The following is a 13001-nucleotide window of genomic DNA, read 5'->3' on the forward strand; positions in this document are numbered from 1 at the left end:
ATAGGTTTGCAGTATAAATAAGTATAGGTAGACAGCTGACACTTGGCAAAAACATCAGCAAAATAAGTAATTCAATGGAGAAATGTTATTTCTGTAGGTGAGGAAGGAGACGTTGTGTACTTTCCCATGCAACGAGGGGCAATTACACACATGTACACACACACACACCTGACATGATGGAAAATGACCCAGTTATTTCCTAAGATCAATGTTCAACAGAAGTAAATCTCATAACCATCCATGTTCTTTGTAGAAGATTTCAGAAGTCAAATGAAAACCCGTGAGTGTTGCCAAGCGCACATGGGAGCTGTGGGTGTGATGGATGCTCTCACTGTTTCAATTACAATCATGTTTGATGTTGAAACTGGTTAGCACGAATCCTTAAAGCATATTTGGTTTGTTGCAATTATTAGGATTATTAACTGTACACCAGCAGAGCATTTTTATTTATTGTGACAATTAATTTAGGGGTGGACTTTTAAGTTCTGAGCCAATGTACAAAATGAAGATTAATTGTTTTTAATAGAAAAACTTCGCTCAACGACATAAAACCTTCTAGTATGTTCTTTATGCATATTGTTCCAGTTAGATTTTCATCTTGATGTTTACAATATCATTTATATTTAAAGAGAATGATTCAAGACTTGAAGTTGTAAAACAGCAATTGGCAGCAGCAGGAGGAGAACTATGAGAAATAAGTCAATGGTCAGCCACTCTGAATGCTTGTGGCTTAGCAGAAGGCAGTGGGAACTTCCACTTTCAGATTTAGTCTCACAGGAAGAAGGAATTTTTGTACCTACTAGCAAAATCTTAAATTTCTAGAAAATGTATATACTGATGTTTGTAGCAATGGAGCAGATCAACTAGTATTTTACAAAATGTGTGCCCATTTGAAACTCTCTTCTTTGTTCCTTAAGAAATAATAATCGACTCATGTTCCTCTCGTGGAGGTGACAACAGTCATGAGTTGACATGGAAGTATACTTTTACAAAAGGTGTAGCATGATTGAGCTTGGGGAAAAGAAATGTTGGCACAATCATAGTGCACTGTCTCAATTGTTGGTATATGGAACAATGTGGCATTTCATCTGGGTAGCTCAGAGGTAAAGAATAAAATTGGAGAGGCATAGATGCCTAAGGACACCTGATGTCACTCTAAAGTGATAAGATGGCTTTCCTCAGTGCCCTCTTTCCCATGGTCATTAATAGTTGTACGGTATTGTAGAAAGAACCCTATTCCCCATTATTGGTCTTATTTGAAAATTCTAATCTAAGAACTTTGGCTCACTGGTGTAGGAAAAATGAAAGGGAAGCCAGAAGCAACTCATATTTAACATTGATGCATATATAATTATGCATGAGAGAAATGAGTGGCGGACAAAATACATAACAATAGTCAAGGTTATTATTTATTACCATTAATGCTCTGTGCATGATATCAGCTCAAGTGCACAGTTACTTTATAAGACAGATCCTATTATTATCTTTATCTGTGTGTGGGGGAATGAAGTTGCACAGGCTTAAGTAGCTAGCCCAAGGCTACCTGGCAGTGGGGTTGGAATTTAGGCAGATATCTCTGATTCCGTGCTGCACTGGGTAAGGGCACTAACAATGACTGTTGATTAAAGCATAAGTGTGGTGATATTAGGCATTAGTAAGTACGTAATGGGAGCTTTTGGGATGGCACACATGGTAAATGTGCTTGATGCCAAGACTGAAGACCTGAACTCAATTAGGACTCAGGTAGTAACAAAGAGAGAACAAACTCCTGTAAGTCTGACATACACACATGTCCTAGGCATGTGTGTATTCCTCACATACAGGAATAAATAAATGTTCAAAATGTTACCGATGTGTAATACAGGAGGGGTGAAACACTGAGAAAAATCTAACACTTGACTACAACAATGAGTGAAGATCCTCAGAATGTACTGTAGAAGATGAGGGAAATATAGCGCTGAGATTATAGAAGATGTGCAATTGCTACACAGTGATTATTTTCTTTTTTCTTGAATGAGAATGTGCATTAAGGTAGGCTTCATTTAGTTATTTTTAAGCATCAGAACCTAATGGGCATTTTAAGAAAGAAATAGCTATAATAAAACAAAAACAACCCAAGACTTTAAAATGATGACATGAATTAATAGAATGTTAAATCTATAAATCCTGGGGAGTTGTGAAAATATTTAAATGGTATTGGGAGCACTATGTGTTTGAAAGATCCTGGAAAGATCATGCTCAACACGGACAACATTCTCATCACAGAAGTTAGAAAGAAACTTTGCAGATGGAGTGGAAAAAAAAGGAGTCTCAGATAACAACTCAAGGGAATCTGCTTTATGGTTCTCCTTATCATAAAGTATAAACAAATTTTAGATTTGGAAGGCTGTGGTTCTACTTCAATACTAACACTAGGTCTCTTTGTTATCCTGCCTCCACTCCATTTGCTACCAATGTCAAGTCTACCAATTTGTGAAGAAATGGTGGCCAGCTATCCACAAATTTCCTTTCTCCTTTTTTCTTTATTCCATAGAGGTACAATTGTAGACATGCACATGGGTGCTTAGATTGTAGCCTCTTCTACTGTGATGTGTGTTTGGCCATTTGATTTTATTAATTTCCATGGAAAGAGATGGGAAGCTATACATGTTACTCCGACTCTAAGATAGGAGACTTACAAACTAATTTTTATTCATTTTGGGAAAATTTGAAAACATTCTCAGTAAATGCCCCTTACCAATAGGTAATCAAATAATTAAATCCACATATAATAATGTATGTAAACATTTTCTGGTGCATCCTTTGAATGAACCACTGACTCATTTTCTATGAAATCTTGTGATTGCACTAAGGTGCATTGAATTCCAGAGGAAGAGGTATAGTGCCCACAAGTCCTAAATTTGTTAACCTTGTGGCTCTCTCATCTTTGAAAGCTTCCTTGAGAAGACATTTGTTCCATATTCAAGGTCAGGGATTTAACTCCCACAAAGTCTAGATATTTACCTTCTTTCCTTTTCTACCTTCCTGCTATTTTGGAGAACATTTATACTAGTTGTTCCAAAATGTCCTATTTTGTACATACTCTCCATAAATTATTATTAATATCTTCATTCCTCTTTCATTCTCAAAGTCCAAGTTTTGATAATGACTTCCACTGGTCATCACCTTTGGCATGCACAGTTTAGGTTGACAAAACTTTCTCACTCCTTTATCATTGTCTCTCTTGCTTCTCACTTCCTTGGAAAAGAAGTAAGGATATCGCTCCGAGGAATAACATTGGTCAATAATGTATTGAAAGATTCTGGACCTAAGGATGACCAAAATGACGTATTGGTGTTAATAATGCTTCTCATGTCCAAAGAAAGGTAAATGAAGCTTTAATGAGAAATCCAATTAGCAATTAATTTCATTCAGGTAAAAGTAGTAGAAATTAGTTCCGCATATCAGTAATCCATTATAATTGCAGCACCCAATACATTTTCTGACTTAGATGGGTAATACTCACATAAAGTATACAAGCAAGGATTAGTAGAGGTAGTCCTGGTCCAGTGAGGTAAATGGCCTGGTATACAGTTCTTCAACTCTACATGGAAATATTCACTGGGGTTCATGTATGTACAGAAAGCATGTAGGTGTATGTTCTGAGAAGCATGCTTAGAACTGTGACTTCATAAATAGATAATATTTTACCCTGACCTCAGTCCTCTTGGTATCCAATGACACAGTCAATTATGGGATTTGACAAATGACTTTAATGGAGACAAGGAAGATTATAGGGATGCTAAGAGTTTAGAAAAGACTATGATCAGTATAAAAAGGGTATGTTATAATTAATATAACTTCTCTTGGAACACACATATCATTATATTTAAGGGGTATTTGCTATGTGTTAGACACTCCACTTCTATCATTCCATTGCTTTGCTTCATAATGGTGCAATATAGGTCTCAAGTATGTCCTCATGGTATTTGTAGAATACTCATTCTTAGGAGCTGGATAATTAACCAAAGGTTACATGTACTAAGTAACCAACATCGAAGACTGAAACTTAAGTCAAGAAGGAATATCTTCCTGATACTCCTACTTGGACAGGGATGGAGAGAGGGACAGAGCAGAGAAATTTATTTAATCTCCCATTTATTGCATAAGGTAATTCTCCTTGCAGATCCTGCTATAAGTTGTCAGTACCTAGAATGCTGAGATCTTGCTTGACCTTTCAAATTTTTTGGCATCTTAATCTTTGTCTCTTACTAAACAAATTAATTTCATTTCTTACTTTTTTGATGACATGTACACATTTGTATATCTCTTACTATTGTCTTGTTTTTGTTGAACATAGAAACAGAGAAGGACATGTTTAATCTGTAGGGAGAAAAGTTTGCATGAAAGGCATGGCCCAGATTCCTTTGCACCTCAAATGGTCAAGGAAAACCATGAGCAAGGAAGGTTTTCACCTATGTGTCTGTATTACAGGACTCTCTCTCGCTCTGTCTCTCTCTCTGTCTCTCTGTCTCTGTCTGTCTCTGTCTGTCTCTCTGTGTCTCTGTCTCTGTCTCTGTCTCTCTCTCTGTCTCTGTCTCTCTCTCTCTGTCTCTCTTAAATTCTACTTCTTGCTTAAGGAAAGTTACATGAAGTTAAATATTTTCATTCTTACATATTGTTTATAAGATATGGAAATCAAACAAACAATTTCATGTTATGGACAGATATAATTACTAAAGCTTCAGGGGAAAATGTAGGTGTAGAAGGAGGATAAAAACAAAACATAGTGGAACTCAACATATCCTTATTGGAAATGTAGGAAACTTAAGTTGGAGCAGGGCTTGACCTGTTCTCTAATGAGGCCCTCCTCCATTTGCGTGTGATTTCACTGAAGTGGCTGGAGTCTTTTGCTTGTACACTAGGAGAATACACTGACACAGTGTGGTTAATGGCACTCCCTGAACATTATACAGGCAACAAGAAAGAACTCTCAGAGAAGAAATGCTTATCTGAACGATGTTAATATGTAACTCTGATGAGAATGCACCATGAATGTGTCTCCTTGCTTTGCTTGCTATTAGATGTTGGTCTTCATGCCCCCACTCATTAGACCTCGAAGGTTATGGGCTTCCTCTGTTCATTTTCATATGTCTAGTTCACAGCATCTCATTTGAAAACAGTCGGCCTTATCTGGCATCTATGGGAGGGGGGGGGTCCTTGGTCCTGTGAAGGCTTGATGCCCCAGTGTAGAGAAATGCTACGGCAATGAGGCAGGAGAGGGTGGGTGGCAGAACATTCTTATAGAAGCAGGGGGAGGGGGATGGATAGGGAGTTTTCAGAGGGAAAATGGGAAAGAGGATAACATTTGAAATGTAAATACATAAAATCCAATAAATAAGGAGAAAAAAAGAAGAGTCAATCAATTGATCAAACAAACAAATGAACAAACAAAAAAGAACAAAGAAATTGCAAGTCTATGGCCAATAAATTGAAATAAAACTCAGATTGAATTTTTATTTAGTAATAAATAGATGTAAATTGATTATTTTCCATCCAACTTGATAGAAACATTGGAAAAACAAAACAAAGTAACTCCAAGCACCAAATACTTTCCAGTTTCTGTAATTTTAATCTTACTAAAGGCACCTGATGTCTTCAAAATGTTTACTGCATATGGTACCCTGTTAGAACCATGTGCTGTCAGGCCTCTCTCTGGATTTATCTGAATGTAAAACTCCAGAGGATGTGGTGATTCTGATTGACATTTAATCTGAAAAGCATGGCTGTAGCACAGTGCATACTGGGGAAAAGCTGGGGTGATGTAATAGTCATTAAAATGCTTGACAATGTTTAACATAGCACATCTACATAAACGAGACATCTACTTAGCTAAATTTGTCCTTCAACATGAGATGTGATTCCCCCCTCCTCTATACTAGTGGATAATGTGGGAATTGGGGGTGGCAGGTGAAAAATAAGTGACAACAGCTTTTATTGAATGTCTGATGTGTGTCCAATATCATCTTGAGCCTTTTATTGCTAACTCTCACCATCAACCATAGACAACAACTAGCCTTATTCTGTTTTGTTTTGTTTTGTTTTGTTTTGTTTTTTGGTGTGTGTGTGCACGTGTGGTATATATGTGAGTCCATGTGATGGGTGTGCATGTGTGTTTGTGTGTGTGTGTGTTTGTGTGTGCATGCATGTTCATATGTGCATATGTATAGAAGCCAAAGAATGACAACTAATATCTTCCTCTATCATGAGTCACTTGTTTATTTTGAAACAGAGTTTGTCACTGAGCATGAAGCTTACTATTTTAGATAGATTGGCTATCCAGTGAGCACTGGGTATTTATCTGTTCCTATTCCCCATGGGGTTAGAGGTGTACATTGCCACTCCCAGCCTTGACATGGCACTGGGGGTCAAAATTCCATTCTTCTTGTTTGTTCAGCAAGAACTCTTCCCACTAAACCCACTTTTCAGTTTTTTCTATTAATTTATTTATTCATTTTACATCCAGATTGCAGCTCCCCATCCTTCCAGTGCCCTACCACATGGTTCTTCCATCCTCCCATCTCTCCTTCACCTCTGAGAAGGGGAAGGTTCCCCCCTGAGTACCAACATGCCCTGGCACTGCAAGTCACTGCAGGATTAGGCACATCTTCTCCCACTGAAGCCAGACAAGGCAGCCCAGTTAAGGGGGATTGGATCCACAGGCAGGCAACAGAGTCAGGGTAAGCCCCTATTCCAGTTACTGGGGAATCCACATGAAGACCAAGCTGCCCATTTGCTACATACATGTGTGGGGGCTAGGTCTAGCCCTTGTATGCTCTTTGGTTGGTGGTTCAGTCTCTGGGAGCCCCCAAGGGTCCAGGTTTGTTGACCCAATTGTTCCTGTGGAGTCTTTATTTCCTTCAGGTTCCTCAATATTTCTTCCAACACTTCCACAAGACTCCCCAAGCTCAGTCTAATGTTTGCTTACGGGTGTCTGAATTTTTTTCATCAGCTTCTGGGTGGAGTCTCTCAGAGGACAGTTATGCTAGGCTCTTGTCTGTTAGCATAGCAGAGCATCATTAGTAGTGCCAGGGATTGGATCGTGGGATGGACCTCAGGTTGGGCCAGTCACTAGTTGGCCATTCCCTAACTTCTTGTGGGCAGAACAAATTTTCCAGTTGCAGGTTTTGAGGATGGGTTGGTGTCCCTATTCCTTCACCGGGAGACCTGCCTATCTACAGAAAGTGGCCACATTAGGCTCCATATCCTTCATACTTAGTAATGAAGAATGCCCCTCAACTGAAGAATGGATAATGAAAATTTGGTTCATTTAGACAATGGAATACTACTGCTATTAAAAAACAAGGACATCATTAAATTTGCATGAGAATTGATGGAACTGGAAATTATCTTGAGGAAGGTAACCCAGATCCAGATACACATGCATAGTATCATTTATAAGTAGGTATTAGCCTAGAGTACAGGACACCCACAGTACAATCCCCAGACCCAAAAGAGCTAAATACCAAGGAAGGCCAGAGGAAGAGAGGATGCTTGAATCTGACTCAGATGGGGAAATAAAATTGTCATCAGAGGTACATGGAGGGAGAAAACTGGGTGGGAGGTGGGATAGGGAGGGGGATGGGTGGAGGATGAAGTGGAAGTTTTTGGATTTGTTAGCTGATTCAGACTCACATGGTGTTTTTCTGAGGCAAGGGAAGCCATGTGATATTTAGAGAAAGTACAAGTAGGACTCTATGGACAGTGATGGTATGCTTATATAGACGGCTCTTCAATGATTCCTTAGTCTCCTGTGTTTGTCTTTGCTGATCTTTGCTTCTTTGGGAGAAGCACATCAGGGAACTTTTCCTGGCATCCTGGCTGGTCTTGGTCATTCTGCCTGACTTGTGCTGATTTGGCAGAAGCTTGGTGTCTTCTTCTAGATCTTGCCACTGCTGCTGGTTTGTGTTTGGTTTCCTGAAACCGTTGAACTGAATTGTTTGCATTCTGATGAATGGAGATTGGAATTCCCTTATATTTCTAAACAGACCCATATTTCCTTGTCCTATTTACCATCATTTCTTCCCTACCTTTGGAGGATGGTCTAGCATAGGGGAGGAGGCAAAGCATTTAAAAAGCCCTATTACAATTTTTCTATAAATCTAAGTCTACGGGGTTGAGGGGAATCAGGTGTATGGAGAGTCGGGGAGAGAAGGCCAGGAGAGTGACCTGAAATATGTATGGGGGTGGGGAGCATCTCTAGATCTAAAGCAGGTGCCACCTTTAAGAGATATATAATTTGTCATGATTTCAGATTTGCTCTCCCAAAAGTAAAAGCGGAGGTTCAGTCTCACTTTGTCATCCTACCTGGACATCTGTTATTTTTGACTGTCTTTACTCCACTGTCTTCTAGTTCCTGAATGACCATTTTAAGCAATTGAGTTGCACCACACAGTCTCTATCACTTGGCTAAATTGCAATCTCTCAAGCTTCTCACATTTAAAATTAGGACCCAGAAAGATGGTTTAATGGTTCAGTATCCCCAGTGCTAGAAGTCTCAGCTGGAGTCATAGACTCCCTGGCACCTGCCTTATCCTCTGGAAGCCTAAAATTCACATAAAACTTCCTGCATTTAAAATGTTAACATTGAAAAGTATTTAGTATAATATTTTGTTATTAATTTTTAAATAATTATTACACTATCACATGTACTCAGAAACAACCTTTCATGTATATTCACTACCCAAGTAAAATACTCTTTTAGATGGCTTAAAACAAGTATTGACATCTGAGGCAGTGTAATGATGTCGAAATCACTCTCTTTGCATTCGGACCCTGTTTCTTTCTAATCTAACGTCCATGCTGTCTGCTGGCTTGATGGAAATACTACAGAAAATTCTCTCTCTTTTTTTTAAAAGCACTTGTCTGGGCCACTGTCTGGTACTCTCTCCCTTAGGAATGACATATAGACTTCTATGTCTCACAAAGACCTCTGTGTTCAGTATTTAGAGACGGGATGGGCTGCTGTCAGGGACAAGGTGTTCCCCTGGATTACTTCTTCAGTCTCTGGACCAACAGCCCTGGATGAAGGTCTCTACACTAGCATGACACTACCTATTTTGCTGTCAACCAGTGGGCACAGCAATCAATATTCCTGTAATTACTAAGCCTACTCTTAGGCATAGCTAAAAAGGCAATCCAATCATGAGCCAGTTCTGTGAAGAGAGCTTTTCTAAATTCTTTTTATCTCCCTTTACATATTTATTAGAACATTCTGGGCTGATCCATCCAAACTGCCCGTGAGTAAGTAGCGGAATGTGCCCCACTGTTGCCTGCTCTCTCAGGACCATCAAAGCATCTGTGGAGATTGGACAGGGCCTGATGAAATTGATGTTGGCTGCTGACTCTTCCAATTTTGCTGCGCACCTCTGTGTCACCAGTGCAGGCTTGTCCAAGATTGAGATATTTGCAAACTGTCATCTTTCATAAATATCTGCCGTGAGTGACACTTTTCCCCTGCGTTTCACTTTGGAATGTACCTGGCTGCCTCTAAGACTGAGGAAGTGCATTGCCTATGAAAAGTGCTTAACCAAGGCTGCTTCTGCCTCCTGCTGTCCACCTTGAGCTTTAACTGTCTTCCCCAGCACCCACCCTCCCTTCTGCCCATGTTCTCCCCCACCCTATTCATGAGAATCAAACTGAGTTGGTTAGAGCTCCAAAAGGCAATGGTCAGCATATTTGCCAGAGGTATTTTCTCTACTCCAAAATATACTTTGATTCAACTTACCAAGATTACAATGGAGTAGCAAAGCAACCAGAAGTTTGTCCAAGTTTTCCAAGTGAATTGAGCCTTTACTTAAAACATAATTCTTTTAAATCCCCAGGTTGGATTGCACAGTGTTAATATACTTATAGGAATGGGTATCGTGTTTTTAAATAGATGACCTTTTGGCCCTTGCCTCCAACTAGAAGGGAAACAGCATGCTTTCATGACAAAGTTACTAACTGTATTCATTATCATATCGTAGCTTGATTTCCTTTTTCAAGATTGATGTAAAAGCCCCTTGAAGCAGCCAATACTACTACCACACAAATAAAAGCAGTGTGCTTGCACACAAATGTTGGGATTAATATAAGCACTGAGATATCAAATTCAAATCTCCAACTGCAGAAGGATCACAAAATTAGATGGAATTACTCCTTATTAGAAATGAATATGCAAAGATTACAAGATAATCAAGCCTTTGCAATTATTAATGTATCTGATCATATTTCCCATGCATAATTTATCTGAGAGGTTTAATAACTTAATGTAGGATTATTGTTTATATATTTCAACTGGAGAAACTTTAAACAATAGGATTAAGAGGTATTCTAATTCTCAGCACAATCTCATATTTGTAAGACACATAAACAACACAATTTAGCATATATAATCTTTAGCCCCCTTATTTTGCTGCAAAAATTTTGTTTCAATGTACAAGAAATTGAGAATTGTTTTAAATATAGTGGTAACTGACTATATCATCTCTTAGATGAATGGAGAATGGCAATACTATATAATGAAGACAAATATATTTTGCTATGTGTACCAAAGACTGGTGTGCTGCATTTTCTGACTTGCACTTCAAAACAGACAAAGAAAAACCAGATTACTGTAATACTGGACAATGTAATATCATATGCTATTATACTACACTACACTATACTGTATAATATACAACAATGCTGGTTTAATGTCCATTGATACCTTCAACATGATGTAAACATTTTTTAGTATCTGTGGAGTTTAATCTATATGCAGTTTATATTAGCTTGCATAAGTCTTATGATATAGAATTTAAACCATATTTTTATATTAAATTCTCTATATATACTTTATATCTTGTGCCTTTTAAATACCTTCAAAAATACATATTAGGCAGTGGTAGATTTAGAGTAAGCAATTGAAAGCAATTTGAGGAATCTTTCCTTGGAAAGTATAGCATAATTTAATTATGTTTTATAGATAATTATGAATATCACTGGTAAAGAAACATTCATAAATTTAATTAATTTTCACATATCTCAATGATTTTGAAGTTTTAAAAAATTATATGCAATTAAAATTTCCATAATAAAATTTAATTTTCTTTCAGCTAATTTTGCTCATAATAGATGTGGTACTAATGACAACTCCAATAATTCAATTATATTCACAGGTAGATTTTAGAATTTCTTAAGTTCAGAGTACAAATGATTGAGCATGATAAGCAGGCTCACAAATTTTATCTCATTTGTTCTTTACAATCATTCATTATGAAAGGTTTGTCCTTTCTAATTTGTAGGTCATTGACCTTTAAGAAGATGGGAAAATTGAAAGAAACTTACCTTCAAAAGAAGAAAGAGTAAATTCATTTTCTTAGACAGGGAGGTGGCACCAATCAGGTTCTCATGAGCATACCTCTGTTTTTAGACATTCTGGTGAAGCTCATTTCTTATTTCCAGATAATTGTTTACATTGCCATGCTGACTCAGCACTCTTTTTTACTGATCTCTTTTACTGTGAATCAAAGTTTGGGCTTTCTATAATTTCTTGAGAATTCTGTGTTTATACTTTTTATTGAGTCTAGGCTATTTAGGTCTCTGTAAAGGCATAAGGGTATGGAATATAACCAATCTGTTTACAGAGCACTAATGCTGAGTTATGTGGAGTTTTTCTCGGTTTTTGTATATATAGGATCAAAAGTGTATGGTGACTTTCCAATAGTGTTAAGAAAGAATTTCTCATGCTCTCTCATTAATAATCAAGTGCTGTTGAGAACCTACATTGCTTCTAAATCTTTCAGATTATTCATTTTTAAAATGTACAGTCAACCTTACAGTCTTTCCAATCCTTCAATAACTCAAGCAACCCTTTTTCAAACAGTTAATGGAATTTCCTAAACCATTGACTTGGATTTATTTAATTTCCATTTATTTTCCTGGCTTGGAAATAATAATGAATGTTAAAAATCAGTGGAACAAACTTCTAGATAAACTAATAAGAATCCCATTAGATATGATCTTTTAGATTATTTTTATTTTCTGACTTTAAACTTAATTCTGACTAAATTTGATGATTATCTTTGTATTATGGAAGGGGTATATGTCAAATCAATGAATAATTCACACCAATGAGTTTACCACTAAGTACTGCTAAATATATTCTTTTATCTAATGCATTCTTCATCTGCTGTCTTCATTAGTGTGGTTTCACTGGCCAATTTATGATCACGGTTTTCAATTTTTTCCTTAAGGATTATTCAATCAACTCCCTAAGACAGGGATATCTTTCTTTAACTTGAAAAGCCAAACAAGACTGGGCATGGTGCACCATACCTTATACTCTAATATGTCAGAGGCAGAGGCAAGTTAAACGTTAAGTTCAGGGTAGCCGAGGTGATACAGTGAGAGCAAATCTAAATGTTTTTAATTAAAATTCTAGAGAGTTAGTGGAAAAGCAAAATCAGTGTGGACTTTTTCCTCAGGGTACCTTTTATTTTTATTTTTATTTAGCCATAGAGTACCACTGTAGAAAGGGTCCTACTGACAACAACAGTATTCAAGTAGGGCACAGCCATAGCTCTTGTTTCAAGTGCAGTGGTGTTTTTTACCCTTATTCAGGTTTTCCTTAAAAGATATGTGTCAGTCAGTAAGGTATTATTGGAAAGTAAGTTGTCCAAGTGGAGACCCTGGTATAGGAACAAATCCACCCTGTGTTTATCACCTAAAAAGGAATATAGCTGTAGGGAGTATTAAATATTTTTCTCACTGCTATGACCAAGTAACTTACAAGAAGCAACTTAAGGGAATAATGGCTTATTTGAGTGGGCCAGGAAGCTGCAAGATGGCAGGAAGCAGGGTTGAATTAAAAACACCAAATCCTGTCTCACAGTGACCCACTTCTCTTATTAGGCACCAAATATCACCTACATACTTTCTTATGCCAATAAAATTATCCTATTAGTCATGAAGTAAGCCCTATTCTAATATTCAGGATA

The sequence above is a fragment of the Rattus norvegicus genome, chromosome 1 (assembly GCF_021556685.1).
Source record: "Rattus norvegicus strain SHRSP/BbbUtx chromosome 1, alternate assembly SHRSP_T2T, whole genome shotgun sequence".
In the NCBI taxonomy this organism is placed as follows: Eukaryota; Metazoa; Chordata; class Mammalia; order Rodentia; family Muridae; genus Rattus; species Rattus norvegicus.